The sequence below is a fragment of the Erithacus rubecula genome (assembly GCF_903797595.1).
Source record: "Erithacus rubecula genome assembly, contig: SUPER_W_unloc_3, whole genome shotgun sequence".
Lineage (NCBI taxonomy): Eukaryota > Metazoa > Chordata > Aves > Passeriformes > Muscicapidae > Erithacus > Erithacus rubecula.
The window spans coordinates 71469-94264 of NW_027636312.1; the positions used below are offsets into that span (position 1 = coordinate 71469).

The following is a 22796-nucleotide window of genomic DNA, read 5'->3' on the forward strand; positions in this document are numbered from 1 at the left end:
ACTGTGAAGAAAATTAACTCTACCCCAGCTGAAAGCAGCACAAACAAAAAAGATTAAATTCTTGTAGGATGCCACAGCCATAGACAAATGTCTATGAGCACTGGAAGAATAATAGGGACTGTGGCATGGTCTTTCACCAAAGAAGAAAGAAGCCTGGTAGAGAAAAAGGACAGTGCAGAAGAGAGTTAATTTTTAATAAGCTTTTGACAAACAGGTGAAAAAATAGTATAAACCAAACACGAGTTGGTCAAACAGATGATCAAAAGCTACTTTTTTATTGAAAAAATAAACCAGAACTGACTAGGCCAAAAGCCAGTTGCATGTGCATTATGAATGCCTCTAACATGGGTTTTACTATCAGATGTTTTCTACAGTATTTACTCCCAGTTGGCACAGGTGAAAACATTTAACCTCTACTTCAAGAAGAAACAGAAAGACCAGGTGTCCTGGTTTGAAAGACAGGTGTCTGCCAATAAAGGCAGAAGCTCCTCTTTGAAATAGAGAATTTAATTCCATTCCCCCCAAGTATCATAACTGTTTGAATCAAGGACTCTAAGGCAGAGATAATGGGGTAGGAGTAACAGCTCTTTTACCAATATATATCTAACCGTACAAGCAGAAGCAACAGCAGTTATTAAAATTACCAACAAAACAGAACAGGTAACTCAGTTCCAGTCCTTTCTTTAGATGCAGGCACACTCTCTCTCTGCGCTCGGTCCTGGTGCTGAAGACAGGACAGAGCCTGCACAGCTGTGGAGAGCAGGTGGGAGTGGGGGGGGGGGGAACAGCAGCAGCTGTGCTGTGTCTCAGGTGGGAGCAGGCTGGAGAGGGCAGCTCCTTGCTCACCGTTTGTGTCCAGGTGATTAGCTGTGTCCTCAGAGGTAGGAAGCTGGAGTGGGGGAGATGCAGGGCAGTTGACTGCAGAGCACCTGCCTCTCCTGAGTTCTGGCCGCTTGTACTGTAGACAGGGGGTTCTCTTCCTCCGAGATCACTGGAAACATGAGTAGCCCCTTCCAGAAGCCAGCTCCCACCCATCCCTCTGTCTAGGGTCGCCAAAAGAGCATGGGTGTAGCTGGCAGGTTCTGTTAGCATGATAATGGGAAAAATTCTTTAAACTGACACAGTAAAAGAACAAAAACCCAACCACCAACACCAGGAAATGGACATTCATTTCCCATGACATAGAGAAGACTTTGCATATATTTGACTACAGAAATTAAATCACAGTAAGAGGATACCAAGCTACCAGCTACAAGAATGGCAGAAGAAAAAAGGTAGTTTTCAGCAGTACCATGCAAGTACTGGTAGGAGGAAAAAAAACCCAAACAAACAAAGAATAAAAACAACCAACCAAAAAACCCCTTACTTATCCTTAAATAAAAACACCAATTACCCCAAAATTATTTTTTGCATCATTGTTCTTGATTTAGGAAAGAGTGGCTCAGCTGGCAGAGCTTTCTTGAGAATAAAAGTAATAATTAGCAACAGGAGACATAAACAATATAAACAACTTCCTCGGCAAAAGGGGAGATAAAAGAAAAAAAGAGCATAAAGTCTGGAGTATTGATGCAATCCCATTCCATTCATTCAACAGTGTTATTATTGCTGTAGCTTCATGAGTTCCATACAAACAGTGTAATCCATCACAGATGTTAAAAAAGCAGAAAAAAAAAAGGAAATCAAGTGTCTGTTATTTATCCAACTTTAAAATGAGGTGAAGTCTATAGCTAATTATTGAGGACTTATGAAATTAACTCTGGCAAGATACTCAATGTATTTCCCTACTTTAATTTTATGCTAGTCAACAATTTCTGGACTTTTTTTATTACAGTGAGCAGATCCAAAGCCTATGAATTGCCTTTAAGATGACTTATTAATAACAGTAAGTGGAAACATGGAAAATAAAACTTTACCTTGAAGGCTTTCTAAAAACAATATTCAAATAAATATTTTTTTATAACTCCTCACAGATTCTGCATAGTGCTGATCAAAAGGTGTTCCCAGCTCTGGAGGAACCACAGCTATTGACAACTCAAACTCTATTTATCAGTAATTCAGCTCATGGGCACTGCTACCCATATGCCTATTCTTTCCCACAATGACAACCTAATTTCCAAAAGACATCTTATTAAAAGTGAGAGGGCCTCAGGCTATCAGCATTTTATTCAACTTCGTTAGGAGACAGCCTCTAAAATCTTACATTTATTTCCAGCCACAAGTACATGGAATTCATAAACAGCTTCCTGACCTACTCCTTATCAACATTTTTCCCCTAAAACTTTTTATTTTTTGCCAGATTATTTAGAACTGCCTCTGCCCAGAGCTGGCATTCCAAGAGAGCAAGAATTGGGAGTGTGTGCTGAAGAGTCAGAAGAATTACCAGCTGATAAGAAAGCCACAATACAAGAGAACAGCAGTTTCTTAACCGCACCTGGCCATTATATCAAGTTGCTTCTTCTTTGTGCAGAGATAGGGATATGCGAGCAGAAGAATTCGAGCTGTACGGTCAGTTAGGACCCCTTCCCCCCTCACAAGGTGACCTTCGGTCCAAGCCTGGCCTCACCCAGCCGGACGTGAGCTGAAGGAATTGACACTAACAGCCCAAGTTATAAAAACCCCTGTGACCCTTCAATAAACACCATTTTGCTGTCCACCAAGTTGGTGTCTGGAGCATATGGACTGAGTGGCCCTGGGGTTTGGGCCACTGTGCCGGGCTTAACCCAGAACCAGGCCGCTGCAACAAGTGGCGCCGAATCCCGGGAGACCGCCCGGGGTTTGAGGATTGCCTGGACGAGGACCCGGCAGCTGCATGGCTGGTCTAGTGCAGCGTGGGGAGATGTCCCCAGACCAGCAAGGGGCATGGAAGCTGTCGCGAAGGTCCTAAGTGAGATACACACGCAGTGAGGCATAGAGTGTAAACTTAAGGATTTTATTCTCGCCGTGCCGAGACTGATAAAGATAGGGGTTATAGAAAGCCCCGTAAAAATTCTCCATCCGGAGATATGGGATAAATGCACGAGGGCTCTGGCCGAGGAAACCATGTCCTCAGGCTCAGGGAAAACCCTCAAATCGTGGGGCAGAGTCATCCAGGCTCTGCAAAGGGCTCGGCAAGAGCAGGAGACCTGGAAGGCCGCGCGAACTTGTTTATTAGCCGTGCCGCAGCTGGGGATCGGGGCAGCTACGCAAACCGCGGAGGAGCTTGAACCGCTCGGGAGCGCGGACGCGCGGACCCTGGAACCCCCTCCGCGACCCCTGGGAAAGGACTCACCACCATCGGAAGGGGGGGAACGCGCGCGGACATTTTGGCAGGGGCTAGCAGAGGAGGCGCAGAATGCAGTTATAATCTCAGAATCCGAAGCGGTTGATAAAAAGCCACCCCCGCCATATGCGTTTGAAAATGGCGCCGGAGCGCGTGGTGGGGGGTGGACCAGTGACGCAGGGGGCGGACATGCAGACGGCTCGCTGAACGGCGCAAGCGCAGGCAAGCAAGGAGGAGGGACGGCCCCCAAGAAGGAGCTTAAGACAAATCAAAGAGCTCATTTTAAATCAGGTCCTTATAGGGAAAGAACCTCTCCCAGCAGGAGGCGGGGAGAGCACAGGGGGAGGGAACGGCCCGACCCCCGGAAGAAGGGGCGGGGGCAGAGCCCGAGGAAAAGGCTCAGCAGCCCAGAAGGATCCAGTCAGTCGGCTTCCGGCTCAGACTCTGACTCAAGCTGGGACGGGCGGCTGGGAAGGTGGTCAGAGGATGACTCTGACACCGATTCAGACTGTAACAAAATGGGAGCAGCGGCATATAAAATCACTAGCAGCAACGCTCCTGCGTGGGTTAAAGGGATATCAGAGAAAGATCGAACCCCACTTATAGACTGGCGGAAAATAAAAATAGCTTGTGCAGTGTGGGCTCCGTCGGCCACTCTTGTGTTCCCGGTTCGAGTGGGGGGGCAGGCGGATATGAAAGAACCTACTCGCAGGTAAATCCGAAAGACATGCTGGCAATTGTCAAAGCGATTGCGGACAGGGGAATTAATTCTCCTATGGTTTCCGCAATCATTGACAGCGATTTTGGAGGCGATGACATGCTCCCCTTTGATATTAAACAGACTTGTAGACTAATTTTCGATGGGGCGGGGATGATCGTTTTTAAACAAGAATGGGAGGACAATTGTGTAAAGCAGCTAGCCTTAGTAACAGGGGCAGACCATCCCCTGCACGGCTCCGGCATACAGAGGCTAATGGGCACAGACCCTACTATGATCACCCCACAAGCACAGGCAGAAGGCCTGCGGGCCCATGAGGTCATGACAACAACCCGTGCTGCCCGAGAAGCCATCCGTGCTGCTTCTAAAGTAATAGCCAAACTTTTGCCATGGTCCACTATAAAGCAAAATGAGAGTGAGAGCTTCACTCAGTTTGTGGACCGTCTTCAGGCAGCATTAGATTCCTCTGCATTACCTTCAGAGGCGAAGGGTCCTGTGCTGGCAGACTGCCTATGCCAGCAATGCAATTCAGCCACCAAGGACATTTTAAGATCACTGCCACCTGGGTCCAATCTCACAACCATGATCAGACATGTTGCAAAGGAAGAACACCTAACTCCCATCCAAGCAGCAGTTTGCACTGCAATAACCAGTGTGATGGCATGTTTCAGGTGTGGCCACGCAGGCCACGTAGCAGTAAACTGCCCCCAGTCAGGACGCCCACCAGCAGCTGCTCCGCCACGCCAGGGGAAGCTTAGGGGACCATTCTGGGCATGAGGAAAGAAGGGGCATTTAGCTAAGGAATGCAGATCCAAGCCTCAGGGAAACGGGAAGGGGAGGGGGCAGCTGGGATGTACCCAGCCCCCGCCCTCCTGGAACATGCAACGGCCCAGCTACAGCAACCCTCAATGGGGCAGGGGGCTTCCACACCCATTACCTCCTCAAGATGTGACCAACTTTGTCGCCCAACCAGTAGCTCAGTCAAACCAATCCGCATCTCAGGACTGCCCAGAACAGCTCCCTGGGGACGAGGCGTCTGGGTGGCTTTGGCCATGAAAGCAAAGGAACAAGACCCATGGGTGGCCTTTGGTGTGAAGGTGGGTAAGCACCCACTGATCGTGCAGGCAGAGTGTCGTCTCCACAACAGCTCTGACGACTCGGCCCTCTGCCTTCCCTTCTGGGTGGACACAGGATCAGAAGTCACTGTCATCCCAGACATACACTGGCCTCTACCAAGGAAGCTAGAAGAAGCCCCCATGGTGAGCAGAGTTGGAGGGATGAACCGAACCCGCAAAAGCACCCAACCGATAGCAATAACACTCTGCACCAAGAGAGGACCAGGAAGGATGTTGGGAGTTGAGTGTTTTTTCTATTACTGTGTCAATTGAAAGAATTTTTCCCATTATCATGCCAATGGAGCTGGCCGGGCTACACCCAGGGTGTCTGATGAGTCCAGACAAAAGGGGTGGGTGGGAACGGCTCCCGGAGGGGCCTCTGAGGCTTCCAGGAGGGCACTCGGGTTTCCGGGGAGCTCGGAGGAGGACGCGCGGGATCGTCAGCCCACGCGGCCGGAGCACAGCAGAGCCAGACCCTCTGTGATCACCTGCCCTGCATCTGCCCCGTTCCAGCCTCCTGCCTCTGCGGACACAGCTGATCACCCGGACACGCACAGTGAGCGAGGAGCCGCCGCTTCAGCCCGTTCCCACCGGGACCGGCGTGGCCACTGCCGCCCCACTCCCCTCCCTCCTGCCTTCGTTCCCGCCTGCCCTTCGGCAGATCCGGGCTGTGGACTAGGCGCGGAGACGGCGTACTTGCATCTAGAGGGACTGACACTGAGTTGTCTATTTCATTCTGTTGGCAATTTTAACTGTTGTTGTTCTCTGCTTGTACAGTTGGATATATTAGTGGAAGAGCTGTTGTTCCCACCCCCTTATCTCTGCCTCAGAGTCCTTGATTCAAACAATTATAATACTTGTGGGGGGAGTGGAACCAAAGTCTCTATTCCAAAGGGAAACTTCTGCCCTTACTGGCAGACACCTGTCCTTTCAAACCAGGACAAAGGACTATCACCCTTATAACATACGTTATGTTGGATTGCCCACCCTTGTTGGGAGAGATGCCCTAGCCATGCTAGACGTTAGGGTGATAAATTTATTCTAAGGGCCACTGTTGCATACCTGCCATTGCCCATCAAACTAACTTGGAAATCAGTCGATCCGGTTTGGGTCGCACAGTGGCCCTTGTCCAAGCCTCAAATGACTGCTCTCCTTGAGCTAGTTGGCCGTGAGCTACACAAGAATCATATAGAACCCTCCACGAGCCCATGGAACACCCCCATCTTCGTAATACCTGAACGGTCCAGTGAAGGCTTTCGTCTCCTGCATGACCTGCGGGAAGTGAACAAGAGAATCCAGCCAATGGGCCCGGTACAAACTTCTCTGCTCATGAACTCGATTATACTGAGAGGACAACCTTGCGCAGTACTTGACATCAAAGACTGCTTCTTTTCTATTCCCCTTCACGAAGATGACAAGGAGCGGTTCGCCTTTTCCATCATCTTTCCAAACAGCCAGCGGCCCAACGTATGCTTTCATTGGAAAATGTTACCCCAAGGAATGACCAACTCCCCTACCATCGCAGTAGACCGAGTGCTAGCACCAGCCTGGCAGAGCAATCCGACTGCGACCATCATCCAGTACATAGACGACATCCTGACCGCTGCACCCTCAACAAGTCAAGTAGATCAGCTGGTGTCAACCATCTCCAAGACCTTAAAGACAAATGGCTTCCAAATAGCGAGTGCAAAAATAAAAAAGGGACTGTGTGTGACCTTCCTAGGAGTGGGAATCACAAGCTCCTACGTAACTCCTCCCCAGATAAAAATCCGCAGAGACATCAAGATGCTCCATGATGTGCAGCAGCTGGTAGGGTCCTTGCAGTGGCTCCGCAACATGTCCTGATTCCTCCCGAGGTCATGGACCCTCTAAATGACCTCTTGAGAGGAAAGAACCCATGGGAACAGAAAACCCTGACACCAGAAGCGATAAGCTGGCTCAACTTTATCGAACACCAGATGTCAGTGAGCATGCTCACCAGATGGGATTCAAGTACACTGATTGATCTGTATGTCCACTTTACAAAAAAGGGGGGAGTGGGAGCCTTAGCTCAAGGACCCCCCGACAAATCCCAACCGATACAATGGGTGGTCTTGGGGAAACCGTCACGCGCTTTTTGCCTGGGAGTCGAGTGCCTCAGCAGCCTCATCATGAAAGGCAGGAAACGCGCCCTAGGACATTTGGGCATCGAACCTGCCACGATATACTTGCCCTTCCGCAAACAGCTCTCCGCGCAGTCGACAACAGTATCCGAACACCTAGCCATGGCCCTTGCAGGCTTCGGAGGAGAGATTCTCTATGCGGCAAAACCCCCTTGGGCTCAGCTGCTCACCGTCGTTGACATCGACCTCCCACCAAAGATAATCGACCGACCGCAGTCAGGATCAACCATCTTCACGGACGCATCGTCACTGACCTCTACCACAGCAGCAGTATGGCAGTCAGGAGAACAATGGCAATGTGTCAAGACAACCGACCACACGCTTTCAGTCCAGCAACTTGAAGCAGCTGCCGTAGTGCTAGCATGCGGACTGTTCCCAGAAGAACATCTTAACATTGTGACTGACTCCATATTTGTGGCCAAGCTCTGCTTAGCCATGTCCGGACCAGGTGTGTCAGTGTCTGTGGTGGCAGTGATGCTAGAAGAAGCACTCTATTCTCAGAAAGGCATCATATCTGTCATCCACATCAACAGCCATAACCCAATCAAAGGATTCAACCAGATTGGCAATGACAAGGCTGACGATGCCGCAAAAGGCGTATGGACACTGAAAAAAGCCCGTCAATTGCATGAATCTCTTCACATCGGAGCGACTGGACTTGCAAAGAAGTGCAGAATTTCTGCCGCGGACGCAAAGCATCTCGTCACCACGTGCCCTCACTGTCAGAAATCATCACTGTGGTCAAGCGGCATGAACCCCAGGGGCCTCAAAGCCTCAGAAATATGGCAGACAGACTTTACACAATGCCAGCTATTAAAACCCCAAGCGTGGCTCACAGTTACCGTGGATACATACAGCAGCATGATCGTGGCCACACAGCACCTCAAGACCGATTCCAAAGCGACCATCCAACATTGGCTGACATCCATGGTATGGCTTGGAGCTCCAAAACAAATCGAAACAGACAACGGCACAAACTTCACCTCAAAGACAGTCCAAGCGTTCGTCTCGAAATGGAACATCGCCTTGATACATGGCATCCCATACAATGGCACCGGACAAGCCATTGTTGAAAGAGCAAATCAGACTCTGAAAACCAAACTGGAAGTACTAGCAAAGACAGAAGGTTTCGCCAGTGCCATTCCTCCGGGTGACCAGGCTCTCATACTAGCAACCGCGCTGCTAGCGTTAAATGAATAACCTAGGGGGGATGAAACGAACAGTCCTGCCCAGAGACACTGGGCCACTCGAGCGTTAGACAGGCCCACGGGTTGTGATCAAAAATGAACTGGGACAGTGGGAACAAGGTTGGAGACTAGTGCTCACGGGGCGGGGATATGCAGCCGTTAAAAGAGATGGGGACATCAAATGGTGTCCACTCAAATCGATGAAACCAGACCTTCAGAGTGGAGCTAATGAGAATTGTGAGACTTTGTTTGCAGGACTGGATCATCGGACACCCCCGCAACCCGTATGCCCCACTACCAGGACAGAGAGAGAAACCACCGAGCAACCCGGCATCACCCGAGAAGCTTGTATCATCAAAATCAAAGCAGCAGAGGTATCTCTGTGTTATCTTGTTTCTAGGGTTAGTAGGCGGAGGACAAGCAGACACAAAGCATTACCCTTACCAGCCCTTCAGGTGGGTCCTACTCAATCCCTCACGTGAGAGGGTCATCAAAGAAATCGTTACAGCCGACACCCCATCTTTCAAGTTCAGGCCAAAAGACATTTTTCCCTTGCATACAGGGTTCCCCAAATGTGAAGAGACTACATTATTTCAGACCTATTGGTGCCCTGCTTCCAACCCAGGAAAAAGTTACTGTAATTACCCAGGGTATGGATATTGTGGATATTGGGGGTGTGAAACTATTGTAACAGGCAATAGATGGAAACCACAAGAGCCTGATAAGTTCCTGCAAATTAAGTATATTCCCCACGGCTGTCTCAAACCAAAATTTTATATGAATGGGTACGTGATTTTTCCCCAAGGCAGGAAACAGCACACCTGCACAGGCTATGTCATGACAATCCTACAGCCAACCCATGATAGCTGGGCCACGGGCAAAGCCTGGACAGCATTTGTTCACCTTTCTCGCTGCATTTGGGCAAACATACAAATTATCAGATTCCCACCTCCGATATCCCAATCAGTCGGACCCAATCCAGTTCTTACAATGAGCAGGCCCAGGGAGGAGATCACAGCTAACCGTAGCTCTAGCCACAAAACACCGATGCTAAAATCTACCTCCTCCCCATCCGATCTCTTAGCCAAACCAACCCTCTCCAATCCATTCTTAAGCATGTTAAATGCTACCTTTTTATCATTAAACCAATCCAACCCAAACCTCACAGAATCATGCTGGTTATGTTATGATGCACAACCCCCTTTTTACAAAGGTGTTGCCCTCGATCTCCCATTCATTTTTTCAAAGTCAAACAATCCACGCCAATGCAGATGGGACACCCCCCGGAGAGGCATTACCCTAAGCCAGGTTACGGGCCAAGGCAAATGCTTTGGCAATGCAACCTTGGCAAAGCGGATGGGCAACGTCTGTGAGGAATTCGTCAAACTTAAAGGGGGGAAGTTCCAGTGGGTGATCCCAGCAGCATCAGGTATGTGGGTCTGTCAACGATCCGGGGTAAGCCCATGTGTACCCCTTGACAAATTCAATCATTCTACCGACTTTTGTGTCCAAGTTTTAATTGTCCCCAGAGGCCTGTATCGCCAGGAAGAAGAAGTGTACCACTTGTTCAAGGAACCCAACCGGCTCCACAAGCGAGAAGTGATAACGGGCATCACCATCGCGATGCTCCTCGGTTTAGGAGCTGCCGGCACTGCCACAGGTGTCTCGGCCCTGGCAACACAACATCAAGGACTGGCCCAATTGCAGATGACTGTCGACGAGGACTTGCAGAGAACCGAGACATCCATTTCTTCCCTAGAAAAATCCCTTTCCTCACTCTCAGAGGTCGTCCTCCAAAACAGGCGAGGACTGGACCTTCTGTTCATGCAGCAAGGAGGCCTGTGTGCCGCCTTGAAAGAGGAATGCTGCTTTTATGCGGACCACACCGGAGTCGTTAGAGACTCCATGGCTGAACTGAGACACTGACTAAACCTAAGAAAAATGGACAGAGAAGCTCAACAGCGCTGGTTCGAGTCATGGTTCAACCGGTCTCCATGGCTCACCACCCTAATTTCTACCCTAATAGGCCCACTAACTATGATCTTACTAACACTAATCTTCAGGCCCTGCATGTTGAACAAATTGGTGCTATTAGTTAAAAAGCATCTAGAAACGGTTAACATTATGTTCGTCGAACACCGACAATTACTTTAAGGCATGCCAGTTACTAACACATTTACAATTTTATACTAACTTTACTAACCCATGAAATTGTATAATGTCTACATTTTATAATTTTATACGATTTTTACTAATCATGAGAAGGGGGGGAAATGTGGAGAGTTAGGGATATGTGAGCAGAAGAATTCGAGCTGTACGGTCAGTTAGGACCCCTTCCCCCCTCACAGTGAGACCTTTGCTCCGTGCCTGGCCTCACCCAGCCGGACATGAGCAGAAGGAAATTACACTAACAGCCCAAGTTATAAAAACCCCTGTGACCCTTCAATAAACGCCATTTTGCTGTCCACCAAGTTGGTGTTCTGGAGCATATGGACCGAGTGGCCCTGGGGTTTGGGCTGCCGTGCCGGGCTTAACCCAGAACCAGGTCACTGCAACACTTCTTATTTCAAAAAGTTTGACAGTACTATTACACAGTAATACAGTACAGTACATAGAGCACCAACCTCAAACTGGTATAATGGAAATGCAATTATTTCCAATGAAAAACAAATTATTGAAATGGTAATTGCTTCATCATGCAGACAGCTCATATTATAAAGTCTGGCACTTAGTTATTTCCAGCTCTGCTATTGAGAGTCTCTTGGCCTCTATCCATTTTGGAAGAATGGAAGTGAAATCTGCCTTCTCTTAAATGTCTTGAAATGCTAATGACCAAGCACCATGAAACAAGACATTAGAGCAGAAACATAGCCAGAAAAACCACTTATCCAATTGAGGTCTGGCTTTTTCTGTTCATTTCCAGGAAATTTTTAAGCATCAAAGCAGAATAGCATTGTGCAGGACACTACAAAAGTCTCACTGTAACATCAAATCCACAATCCACATACATTGAAACAAAAATGCTAGCCTGAAAGAGTCTTCAAATACAAGTATTTTTTCTTTTGCCTTAGCTCCAAAAGAATGTCCCTGTTCAGTCAAGCTAGCTTTCTGCCTTGCCTGCTGGACTTCTAACATTTAGGAATTGCCTGCTCCTGTGTCCTTAGGAGGTAATGTTTAAAAAGTGACCAGCACAGATGGACCCCAGCAGTTGCAAAAGTGTTTTCCCAGAGGACCTTACTCACGAGTTCCCCGAGCAGCCTGAAGTCTGCTCTCCTCACATCCAGGGTTGAGGTTTTCCTGGGACTTTTCCTCCTGGCAACAGAGATTTTAAACTCGATTGCTTTGTGGTCATTGTGGTGAAGATGGCCACCAATCACCAGTTCACTCACCAGATCAAGTTATATCCATGAGATCTCAGTATATAACTTGGTCTCATTATAACAAGATCAAGTTGTATCCACTTATCTCCCTAACATTTAGTGTTCAAAGCCCCTCATGATTCTCCATATTTACTCTTGGTAATTCAATCTTATTTTACCTGATTAATCCCTACCTCCTCCACACTGTCAGCTGCCAGTGTGATCTGCTCATTTGTGAAATGCACACAAACATCCTTCCTATTTCTCTTTTATCAGTCAGAGCAGGGCTTAGTTTCTGTGTGTTGTGATCACTCTATTGACCTTTCTCAACTGCCTTGTGGTTGGCATCAGGTTCCTTACCTTTTCCCCTCCCTTCACAGTATCCAGTTTAATGTATCCACTCATTTCCCAGGTTGCTTGTGCACTTTAATTTCTACCAGGCAGGCAGACTGCATGCAGTTATCGAGCAAAAGCATAAATGCCCAGGCTGTACGGCAATACACTTCATACACTTGAATGCGTAAGACTACAGTCACTTTCTTCCTCCTGATTTCTCAGGAATCTCATTGCACCTCCTCATGTCAACCAGCAATTAGGCTAAAGAGCAAACAGAAATAGTCAACACATTATAATTAAAAAATAAAGTGCTTAAAAATTAGTCAGAACTGTTATCCTCATCTTGGGCATAAATACAAGCTGCCCAAACGCACATACTATCTTCCATTACCCCCACAGTCCCTACTCCTATTTCCCTACACAGAATACCAGTGTTACTGGTATATATGAACCACAAAAAGCACTATTTTATAAGCCTTTAGCAGCCATATAATCACCCCCTTAGGAGCTTCTTTTGCCAACATCAAACTATGCTAGATCACTAGAAGTACGAAATATTCAGAAAATTATGCTTAAAAACGATTGCTGTCAGATAGCTGAGTTCTCCACACGTCATTTCACTTTTCTGGTATCATACATGAAGGGGGGGGCAAGATATTAGGACTTAGAAAACACATATCAAGTAACTTAATGACTCCTTAGAGCTTGTTACAAACCTATTTGCTCTGCAAAAGCGATGTTACCCTCTTCCAGGGTAACGGGAGAAGCTGTGCTGTTGTGACTGCCTGACTTTCAGCTCTTATATCATAGAAATGGTCATTACAGGTGTTAACTAAGGCAGGAGAACCACAAGATGAAGACCTCAAAAGAGTTTCAGTTTCCATCTCAAGGTCAAACACTACATTTTGAAATAAATTTAAGCAATGTAGGATACTTTAAGAGAAACATTTTAAATCTAATGTTTGTTTGCTGTTCTAAGGGGAGAGCTATTACTGTTTGGACTTTAGCTTGAAAACTGAAAATAGGCTAGCCCTTGCCTATAAGTGAAACTATTATTTGGTCTTATGGTCTTGAAAAGTACCAGAGGAGATTTAAAACCAAATAAAATCTTTTTAAAGAAATGCTCAAAGGTTCAAATATTTACTACTCATTCATTTTTAAAAGCTAGAATTACTTGACAGTGAAAAAAAACCCAAACCAACAACAAAAAAAACCCAAAAAAACACAGTACCAAACAGGACTGACTTATGCCATAGAATCCCTATAGACAAGATTTTTTTCCAGCCTTTGAAACAGTTAAGTACTTTATGCTGGTTTAAAGTGTGGAACTAGTTACAAGCAAGCCTTTGTTTAACTAAATTATTACAATTACGGTTTCACAAACTTTAAGACAAGTTGCCTTGTTCTGCTATTAACAAACTAATACAAAAATAAAATTAAAAATAAAGGCAAAAAAGTTTCAATACTGGAATTGGGCTAATAGTTAAATTACTCCAAGTCTACTCAGACTGCCTTTTTCCTTCTAAAAAGAAAAAAGCAGCACAGTTAAATTTTACATTCTCTATGGATGGCTGTGTTGCTCAAAACCACAACTGCAACCTAGATATTAGGAGCTCAAGGAGAACTCAGGCTAGATAAGCAACGAACAACTTGGAACTTTTTTCCATATAAAATATAGCTTCCCACAAACTAAACAAAGAAGAAAAAAAAAAAACTAGAGAAGCATAAAACTGAAACAGGTTACACCTCTTGTTTTTCAAAGGGTTTTTCTCCAAACAGCTAACACAAACTCACGGCACTTTACAGATGTCCCATGAAAGACTAAGTGGCCAAAGTTGCTTCCAGGAGCTGTGGTGAGGCTTTCATCCGCTGACTCCAGGCAATGTTAGAGCTGAAAAGCGGCGGCCAGGCTGGATCCCGCGGTCCCAATACTGGGCCGGACCGTGACAGAGATCACTATTACCGAGGCGGTCAGTACTGAAAGCTCCCAACAGACTCCCACGTTTCCCTGAAAACCCCTCGGCGGGCACGGATGATAAAGGCGCGGGCCTTCAAGACCCCGATGGGACCGGGACCGGAACCCTGAAGTGTGCCCTCCCGCCTCCGCTAGTCCCGGGGGAGGGTAGAGGGAGTGCGAAGCCAGTATCCGCCACTCCCGTGGCGCCTCGCCGTCTCCCGCCCACGCGCAGCCGGGCTAACGGCAACGGCATCAGCGCCCCCGCGGCTGAAGCAAGGCGGCCCAGCCCTACAGAAGCGTGCAGCGGGCGAGCCCTGGCCGCGCCGGCCCCACTCACCTGGACACCGCAAGGTCCCTCCAAGCCTTCCCCCCGGGGGGTTGCAGCTGAGGCATGGGCGGCCGAAAGGAGCTGCGTCTTAGCCGCGCGGACACCACTCCGCGCCCCCAGCGCCAGAGAGAATGTCACCGGAGGCCGCAGGGCTCTGCATGTGGCGTCACTTCCTTTTTCCGCCACCGCCGGAACAACTGAGCGCCGCGCAGAGCGGCCGCTGAGCCCGCCAGCACCACCCTACGGCGCAGAGCGGCCGAGGCCCCGTCCCCTCCCTCCCCTACCCTCAAGCCCTAAGAGGAGCGGAGGGTGGGGGTTCGCCAGTGGCGAAGTAGAGTGTGTAAAGTCTGAGGGAATGGTGACCTTTTTGTTCGTTGTAAAATAGGTTATCTTGAAACCCGGACATGCAGGCTTAAGATAAGTAATCTTGAAGCCCGGGGATGCGGGCTGGTCTGTGGGTATGTGATTACTGATTACTTAGGCTAGCACAATAACCAAACGTCTTAGTAATTTTTTTAGGAAAAAAGGAGCAAGCAGAACGAGCTGGAAAAATGAATCAGCAAGAAGGGAAGAACTTAAAAGGGGGACTTGCGACTCGATCAGGTGTGGCAGTTTTGTGGAGCGGAGTCTCCCTGCCACCCAGCGCTGCAATTTGCTTTTGCCGTCTGTACTCAATAAATTTTTCAAATTGGTTTTGAGTATGGCCCTTTGTGCTCATTTATAACATAAAGCAAGCACAGTAGTCGGAGCGCCTCACTAAAAGAAAAGAGCTGAGGAGGAAGCTGAAAGAAACAAGAAGAAAGAAACGTCTTTCCCTGGCGCAAGGGCCGGGCGACGAAGAGGGTTGAGCTCGGGAGAGACGCAGGTGAAGGCGTCAGGATCCCGGCACCACAAACACCCTCCCCGGTCTATTGTCCAACGCTCCTGTTTCCTGCACCACTGGTCCTGGTGATCCTGCCTCTGCACTCCCTGCGGTCAGAGACCAGGGGTGTAGTGAATGTAGCAGGGCCAAGGCCTTTATTAAACAGCTCTTTATTAATGGGGGGTCACAGGGAGTAGGCCCTACGCCTGCTGCTGCTGCTGCCAGGCAATGCCGGGAGGAGGTCCTGCCGATCCCGACGAACGTAGGGATGGGAGTCTCAGCCTCACGGACACGTCCGAGATCTCAATAGTGGCTCATTGGTCTGGGGGTGTCATTCTTCTTAACTGCCCTTAAGGTTGTGGTGATTAAACAGTTACAAAAGACATATTGCAGGTGACTTGGCTTGTTAGTTGAGATGATCTGTGAACTTGGGTTTGGTGTTGGTTGACTATTTTTGTGAATCTTTTCTTCAACAACAACTTCCAGTAATGGTGGTACTGGGAAACTTCTGGAGATTTACATATAGGGTGTGGCTAACTTGATAGGCAGGCAGCAGCAGGCCGGAAATGAGGTAAGGGAAAGGGCGGAAATGGTAAGGCCGGAAATGAGGTAAGGGGAAGGGCGGAAGGAGGAAGTAACTGGGATAGGGGAAATACAATAAACCAGGGTTTGAATTACATAGGGACTACATTTAACTGGGGAAAAGAACATAACAACTTGATCAAAGAACCAACAAACGAATGAGTGGATAGAATGATAAGGTAAGCAACAATCTTTTTAACTCTTCTAGCAATGTTGTTTTATGGTTTTCAGCTAAGACTTTTTACCACAATCCCCCCTCTTTCTCTTTGATCGGGTCTTTGACCCGCATCAAATCACAATTTTCGGTTTCTTGGGGGTATAATTTTTGTAGTTCTAGAAATTGGTTTAAAATTTCTTTAGCTGAATCATGTTCTGGGTTTTGGGTTCCGATCATCAAAATTTTAGCTCTCGTTTGATCAGTCATATTCCTTATACTGGTTTGTATAGTGGTATTTATAAGCCTAATTAGGCATGGGAGTAGGCATGGTAAAAATAAAAAGCTTATGACTGCACTTGCAACTAAAAAGACTATTTTTTTCCACCATTTATTTTTTAGGGACCAGAAGTCATCCCACCAGCTAGTGTCCATTAGAGGGGTCCATTGTTGGTTTCCTACATATGCTATTTTTCGGATTTCTTTAGATATGTTTCGTATTACTTCGCTTTTATCATCAATTTCCAGGCAGCATTCGGATGTATTAAATTTTCCACAAATACCTCCTTCATCAGCCAATAAATAATCTACTGCAAGCCGAATTTGATAGACCACTGCTCGGGTCTGAGTTAACTGTTCGGTAATGTGGTCTAATGCGAGGGCTGTTCGATTAGATATTATTTCTAATACTGCTTGGAGTCTGATGATTCGGTTCAGCATATAAATGGGAGTACGGTATCCCCACGACCCATCCTGTGCCCACGTAGCTGGCCCATATACTTCCATGATGCGTTCAGGTGTCCACACTTGTCCCTTCCATTTTTGAGTACTTCCTAAATTAATCATACTCCTTTTCTTTCGGTTAGCCCTTTTCAAATCATCGTACAAGGGAATTCCTAATTTAGACCCCGAATTTTTGGGAAGTAGGAAGAATGAAGGTTTTATAATCCCAATTGTACAGCTCCCGGCCCAATCTCCTGGAAGATTGGTATATGCAGTGTCTCCGCATATCCAGAATAGATACTCGGGTGCTGTCCAAAAGGTTTGGTTGGTTTCGGTGGGACATGACCAATACTTGGATAATTCCTCTAATCCCCAAAAGGGATTTATTTTCTTTCCAGCACATTCATGTAAATCATATCCTTCGTGATAAACACATCCTTTTTCCTTTTGGTGTATTGTCCAATATTTGTTTGGCTCCTTAGGTATCCACCTTATAATTGACTTTTTTATAGTTAGGTACCTTTTGCAGGGCATAGTTCCTACAAATGTTCTATATGGGTTTCCAACTCTTTTAATACATTCTTCTCCAATAGGTTTATATTTTAAATTCCATTGTTCTTTCTTTCGTTTTTGCTTAGGTAATTGAGATGTTTGGTTAGTTTGCTTCCATTTTAGAATTTCCAATGGGCTTAAACTGATCCCTTCCCATGGCCAAATCTCAGACATTTGTGTATTACCGCATACCCAGCAATTGGTCATATTTAATTCTTTACTAATTCTTTCAACTAAATCTATGAATAAATTTTTCCCTAAAGGTATTTCCAATTCGTTTTCCTTTTTGGTATTTATTACTAATTGTTTTTCTTTGATCAAATCTATTAATTCTCCTTGATTATTCTTATGTTCAAAGCAAAACCAGGCTTCCCCTATAGGACATTCTCCAAGCAACCGCTGCCGAAAAGTGGCAGTATTCTTAGCAATCCAATACGTTTTTCCACTTTCTTGACAAGTGGAGATCTGGGAATGATTGAAACAGCTGGGATTCACGTTGGTGTGAATTCTTATTAGGGACTCTTGGGTCTCCCCATCATATATCAGATGGTAACACTTGCTGCATTTAACCTCTTCGCTGCTTATCAGGTTATTTGTTAGCAAGGCCAGCAACACTCCTCTCAAGAGTCCGGTATGAACTGCTTTCAGTCTCACCCGGGCTTGCCTCTTGGAGGTGGGGGTCCCCTTAGGTAAGATTTTACTTTCCCAGAGTTCTCTCATCCCCTTTTTATACTAATTTAGGTGTTTTTAGAAAGTGTTCTGTAGGGGAATTGGTCTTTATGGTTTGGCAAACTTCTAATTTGAGGATTTCGACAGAGGATTGAATGATACTTACAATCGGAGAAGGATGTATGATACAACAATTTTGTAACAACAAGAACTTTAGTGAACTACTGGGAACTTGAAAGACTACTGCAGGTGTGCAACAACAACGTTATAACAACAACTAGAGTTAACATAAACTGCGTACAGTAACACTTTGCTTTCAAATTGGAACTGTCTAAGTCTTTTCAGCTGTCTTTTTCTTTTCGCTTAAACTTAAGTTGGAGGTCTGTAGCTCCTTTTGTAATGGTCCATTCAGGTGCCTTTGGCTGAAATACTGTGGAGTCCGATTCACCAGGGGGAGGTGGAATTGGTCCTTTAATTTGTGATATGTGAGTCCAACCTTTTTCTTTTGTTCTTACAGCAGTGTGTGTAGTTAGGAGGACTAGGAAGGGGCCTTCATACCTAGGAGATAGAGATGTGTGACTTAAGGATTTAACAAGAACCCAGTCCCCAGGGTTGATCTGATGAGCATTTGAATCTAAGGGAGAGGTTTGGGGCAGGTATCCTTTTTTCTTTAGTTGCTCTATTGTTCTTCCAATGATTCTTAAATACTCTTGGGTGGCAGCTTCTCCTTCTAGATAGTTTGCAGAGCTAAAAGGGGTAATTAAAAAGGGAAGCCCAAACATCATTTCATAGGGTGAAACTCCTATGTCTGCACGCGGTCTGGTCCTAATGCGTAATAGGGCAAGAGGTAGGCATTTGAGCCAATTCATTTGGGTCTCTTCAATTAATTTTGTTAATACATTTTTCAAGGTTTTGTTCATTCTTTCTACTCGGCCGGAACTTTGGGGATGCCATGGAGTATGCAACCTCCATTTCATTCCCAGTGCTTCAATGACTCGATGTAATATATGTGACGTAAAATGTGGGCCTCTATCAGAATCGATGTGATTAATTAATCCATATCTAGGAATAATTTGTTCAAGGATTATTTTTATGACCACTTCTGAGGTTTCTTTAATAGTGGGGAAGGCCTCCACCCAATGGGTAAGATGGTCCACAATAACTAATAAATGTTTATATTTTTGAACTGGGGGCATTTCGGTGAAGTCAATTTGAACACTTTGAAATGGTCTTAATGCTAATTCCCTTCCCCCATATTCAATTTTTCGCATAACTTTTTGATTAGCTTTTTGGCAGATTAAACACCCTTTAGTTATTGATTTAGCCAGATTATATATCCCAATACAAAAATTTTCTCTGAGGAAGTGGTCACATAATCCTTGAACACCCCAGTGGGTCAGTTCATGGATTTCTGCCAATACCTTTCTGGCTAGACTTTTGTTTAAAAATTTGCGCCCATCTTTCATTACCCACTCTCCTTGATTTCCTTGATGTATTTCTAACTTTTTTATTATCTTTAACTCTTCTTCACTAAAAATGGGCTTTGTAATTTCTGATTTCTCTGGTATCTCATTTAATTTAAAGACTTCTATAGGCCCTTCGGAACTTAATGAGACTTCTTTGGCTATTTTGTCAGCATACCGATTTCCTCTTTCTTCTAAGGTATTTCCCTTTTGGTGCCCTCTTATGTGCACAACTGCAATTTCTGTTGGTTTGAGCAAGGATTCTAATACGGATTTTATTAAGGTTTTATGTACCAAATCTTTCCCCTTTGAGTTTAAATACCCGCGTTCTGCCCAGATTTTTCCAAATGTGTGGACTATTCCAAATGCATATTTTGAATCAGTGTAAATGGTTCCTGGTTTTCCTTCTAATGAGTCTAGACCTCTTTTTAACGCATAGATCTCACAACATTGTGCAGACCAATTGGATGGTAGCTTCCTCTTTTCTATCACTTCTAGCTCTTTTCCTTCTGCTCTTTTTACTACTGCATACCCAGATACCCTTTTTCCATCTACTACTCTAGATGAACCATCGGTAAACAATACTTCTCCATATGGCAACGGTGTACTTTGTAGATCTTCCCTTACTTTGGTTTGGAAATTTATAAGCTCCAGGCAATTGTGCTCTAGCTCTGGCAAGGGTTCCCCTGAGAGAAATTGAGCCGGATTAATACTTTTAGAGGTGGCCAATTCTAAATTACTTGCATTCATTAATATAATTTCATATTTTAGTATTCTGGCTTCTGTTAGCCATTGCTGGGCCCCTTGGCTGAGGATAGTCTTAATATCATGTGGAGTATATACTTTAAGTTTTCCCTGAAATGTCAGTTTTTGTGCGTCTTCTATCAAAATTACTGCAGCCGCAATTGCTTGGAGACATAGTGGCCATCCTTTTGCTACTGGATCTAATAATTTAGAGAGGTAAGCTATTGGCTTTCGACAACCCCCCCATTCCTGAGTTAGTACACCGTAAGCTACTCCCCCTTCAGTGTTCGTGAATAGTTCAAACTCCTTTGTGAGATCTGGTAAACTTAGGACTGGGGCCGAAGATAATTTCTCTTTTAATTCTTCTAATTGTTTTTCGTCTTGTGCAGTCCAATTTATGGGTTCAGGGTTTACTAATTTTTCATAAAGAAATTTTACACTTTGAGTATATTTGTCTAACCATAATTTACAGTATCCAAACAAGCCTAAAAGTTTTCGAATGTCATGTTTAGTTTTTGGGGTCGAAATGGCTAGTATGCCCGAAATTCTTTCGGGGCTTAACTTTTTGTATCCATTTCCAATTATATGACCAAGGTATGTCACTTCTGGTTCAACGAACTGCAATTTGTTCCGGGATACTTTTAGACCCTTTTCTCCCAGAAAGTTAAGGAGTTTTATACTAGTTGTTCTAACTAGCTGTTGTTCTTTTCCAGATATTAACAAATCATCTACATATTGGAGGATTCGTGTCTCATTTTCAGGGGTGAACTGGTCTAATAGTTCTTCTAGAGCCTGTCCGAAAAGATTGGGGGACTCAGTAAATCCTTGAGGTAGACGGGTCCACCTTAATTGTTGTTTTCTCTTCCCTCCTGGGTACTCCCACTCGAATGCAAACCAGTCACGGCATTCTTCTGCTAGCGGACACGCCCAAAAGGCATCTTTCAAATCTATGGTGGTGAACCATGCATGTTCCCTGGGAATTTTACTCAACAGAGTGTAAGGGTTAGACACCACAGGATGTCTAGCGATGATTTTTTTATTAATTTCTCTCAAATCCTGGACTAATCTATATTTTCCCTCTGCCTTTTTGACTGCTAAAATTGGGGTGTTATGGGGGGACATGCATGGTTCTAACACACCTTCCGCCAGAAGGTGGTCTATAATTGGGGCTAGTCCTTCTCTACCCTTTTCTGATATTGGGTACTGTTTTACCTTGACTGGGGTAGTTCCTTCTTGCATTTGCACTTTTATTGGCGTGATGTCTAAAAAGCCAGTTTTCCCTTCTTCTGCCCATACTTGGGGATTGATTTCACTTATATCTTTTTCGGTCAATTTCATAATACGCACAACCATCCTCCCATTTTCTGGAATAACTGCTATTCCTAACTTAACTTGTAAATCTCTCCCTAACAAATTCTTTTCTAAATGTGGTAAATAAATCATCTCTGCCACACACTGTTTAAAGTTTCCTTTTAACTCTACTCTTTCAATTATTGGTGCTTTGAAGGGTGTCCCTTCAGCTCCTATTACTTCGCACGTTCGATTACTAATATGGACTCCTACTGGAAGATCTTTCAAACTGGACCGATCAGCTCCCGTGTCAACTAAGAACTCAAAACTTAAATTCTGGGGACCAACATTGAGGTTTATCAAGGGCTCATCTAGATGTTTCATTGGGTCCCCTAAAGGGAAGAGCCCCTGACACCCCTAATCTTCCCCTCTCAGAATCTTTTCTAAATTTTCCTGTTCTTTTTCAATTGCTTCATCGATGGCAATCTTTTTACAGTACCTTTTGAGATGACCCACTTCACCACAGTAATAACATCTGCCCTGAAATTTTCCGACCTTCTGCCAAGGGTTGGCATTAGAACCTCCTGCGCCTGGCGCAATCTTAGGTTCTCCTTCTCTAGATCCACATGGCTTCTCTAGCTTATTTCCAGTTGCATTTATACATTCTCTAGCTATCGCTACCATCACTCGGGCGTTCGATTTCGCTTTCTCCTCTTCCCTTCTCAGATACACCCTTAGAGCCTCTTTAAGTAGTTCATTTATCCCTTTTTCCTGCCAGTCTTCCATCTTTTCTAATTTCCTTCGGATGTCAGGCCAAGATTTGGTGACAAAATGTACTCTTAATACTGCTTGGCCATCCGGACTATCAGGATCTATACTAGAGTACAGCTGAAAGTTCTTCCTTAACCGATTTAACCACGCGGATGGGGTTTCATCTTTTTCTTGTACTGCTCCAAAGGCCAATTTGGTGTTACTTTGGCGAGGAACAGACTCTCTTATTCCCCTAACTATTAAAGCTCGATAGTCAATCATATTCCGCCTCCCCTCTTCTTGGTTTGGGTTCCATCCCGGGTCTGTGAGAGGTAGTTTATAGTCACCCGGTGGTCCTTGCCGGTTTTCCCTCTCCCATATGCGTAGGCCGGCTTCTCTAATCATCCTAACTTCCTCTGGGTTGAATAGTATATTTATAACTGAATTCATTTCTCTCCAAGTATAAATGCTAGGTCCTAAGAACTGATCTACCTGTTCTGCAATGCCTACGGGATCTTCCACTAAATTCCCAATTTCTTTTTTAAATCCTCTCACTTCTGAGGCCGTCAACGGTGCGTCTACAAAC

The 22796-nt window shown here is 45.5% G+C and overlaps 1 protein-coding gene across 2 annotated transcripts in view; it reads right to left on the reverse strand.

The window, feature by feature from the left end:
• The window catches only part of LOC306814091 (protein ARK2N-like), a 65207-nt gene extending 50621 nt beyond the window's left edge, over positions 1-14586 (reverse strand). Inside the window, exons 1-2 of one of the 2 annotated variants that reach the window (XM_079329812.1) lie at positions 14431-14458; positions 13931-14067 (exon numbers count right to left, since the gene is read on the reverse strand). The gene's annotated coding sequence lies outside the window, so the exon portion shown is untranslated. Of the gene's footprint in view, positions 1-13930; positions 14068-14430 lie in introns of both variants that reach the window. The other variant, XM_079329811.1, reaches the window with a different exon arrangement.
• Positions 14587-22796: the final 8210 nt, after the last annotated feature.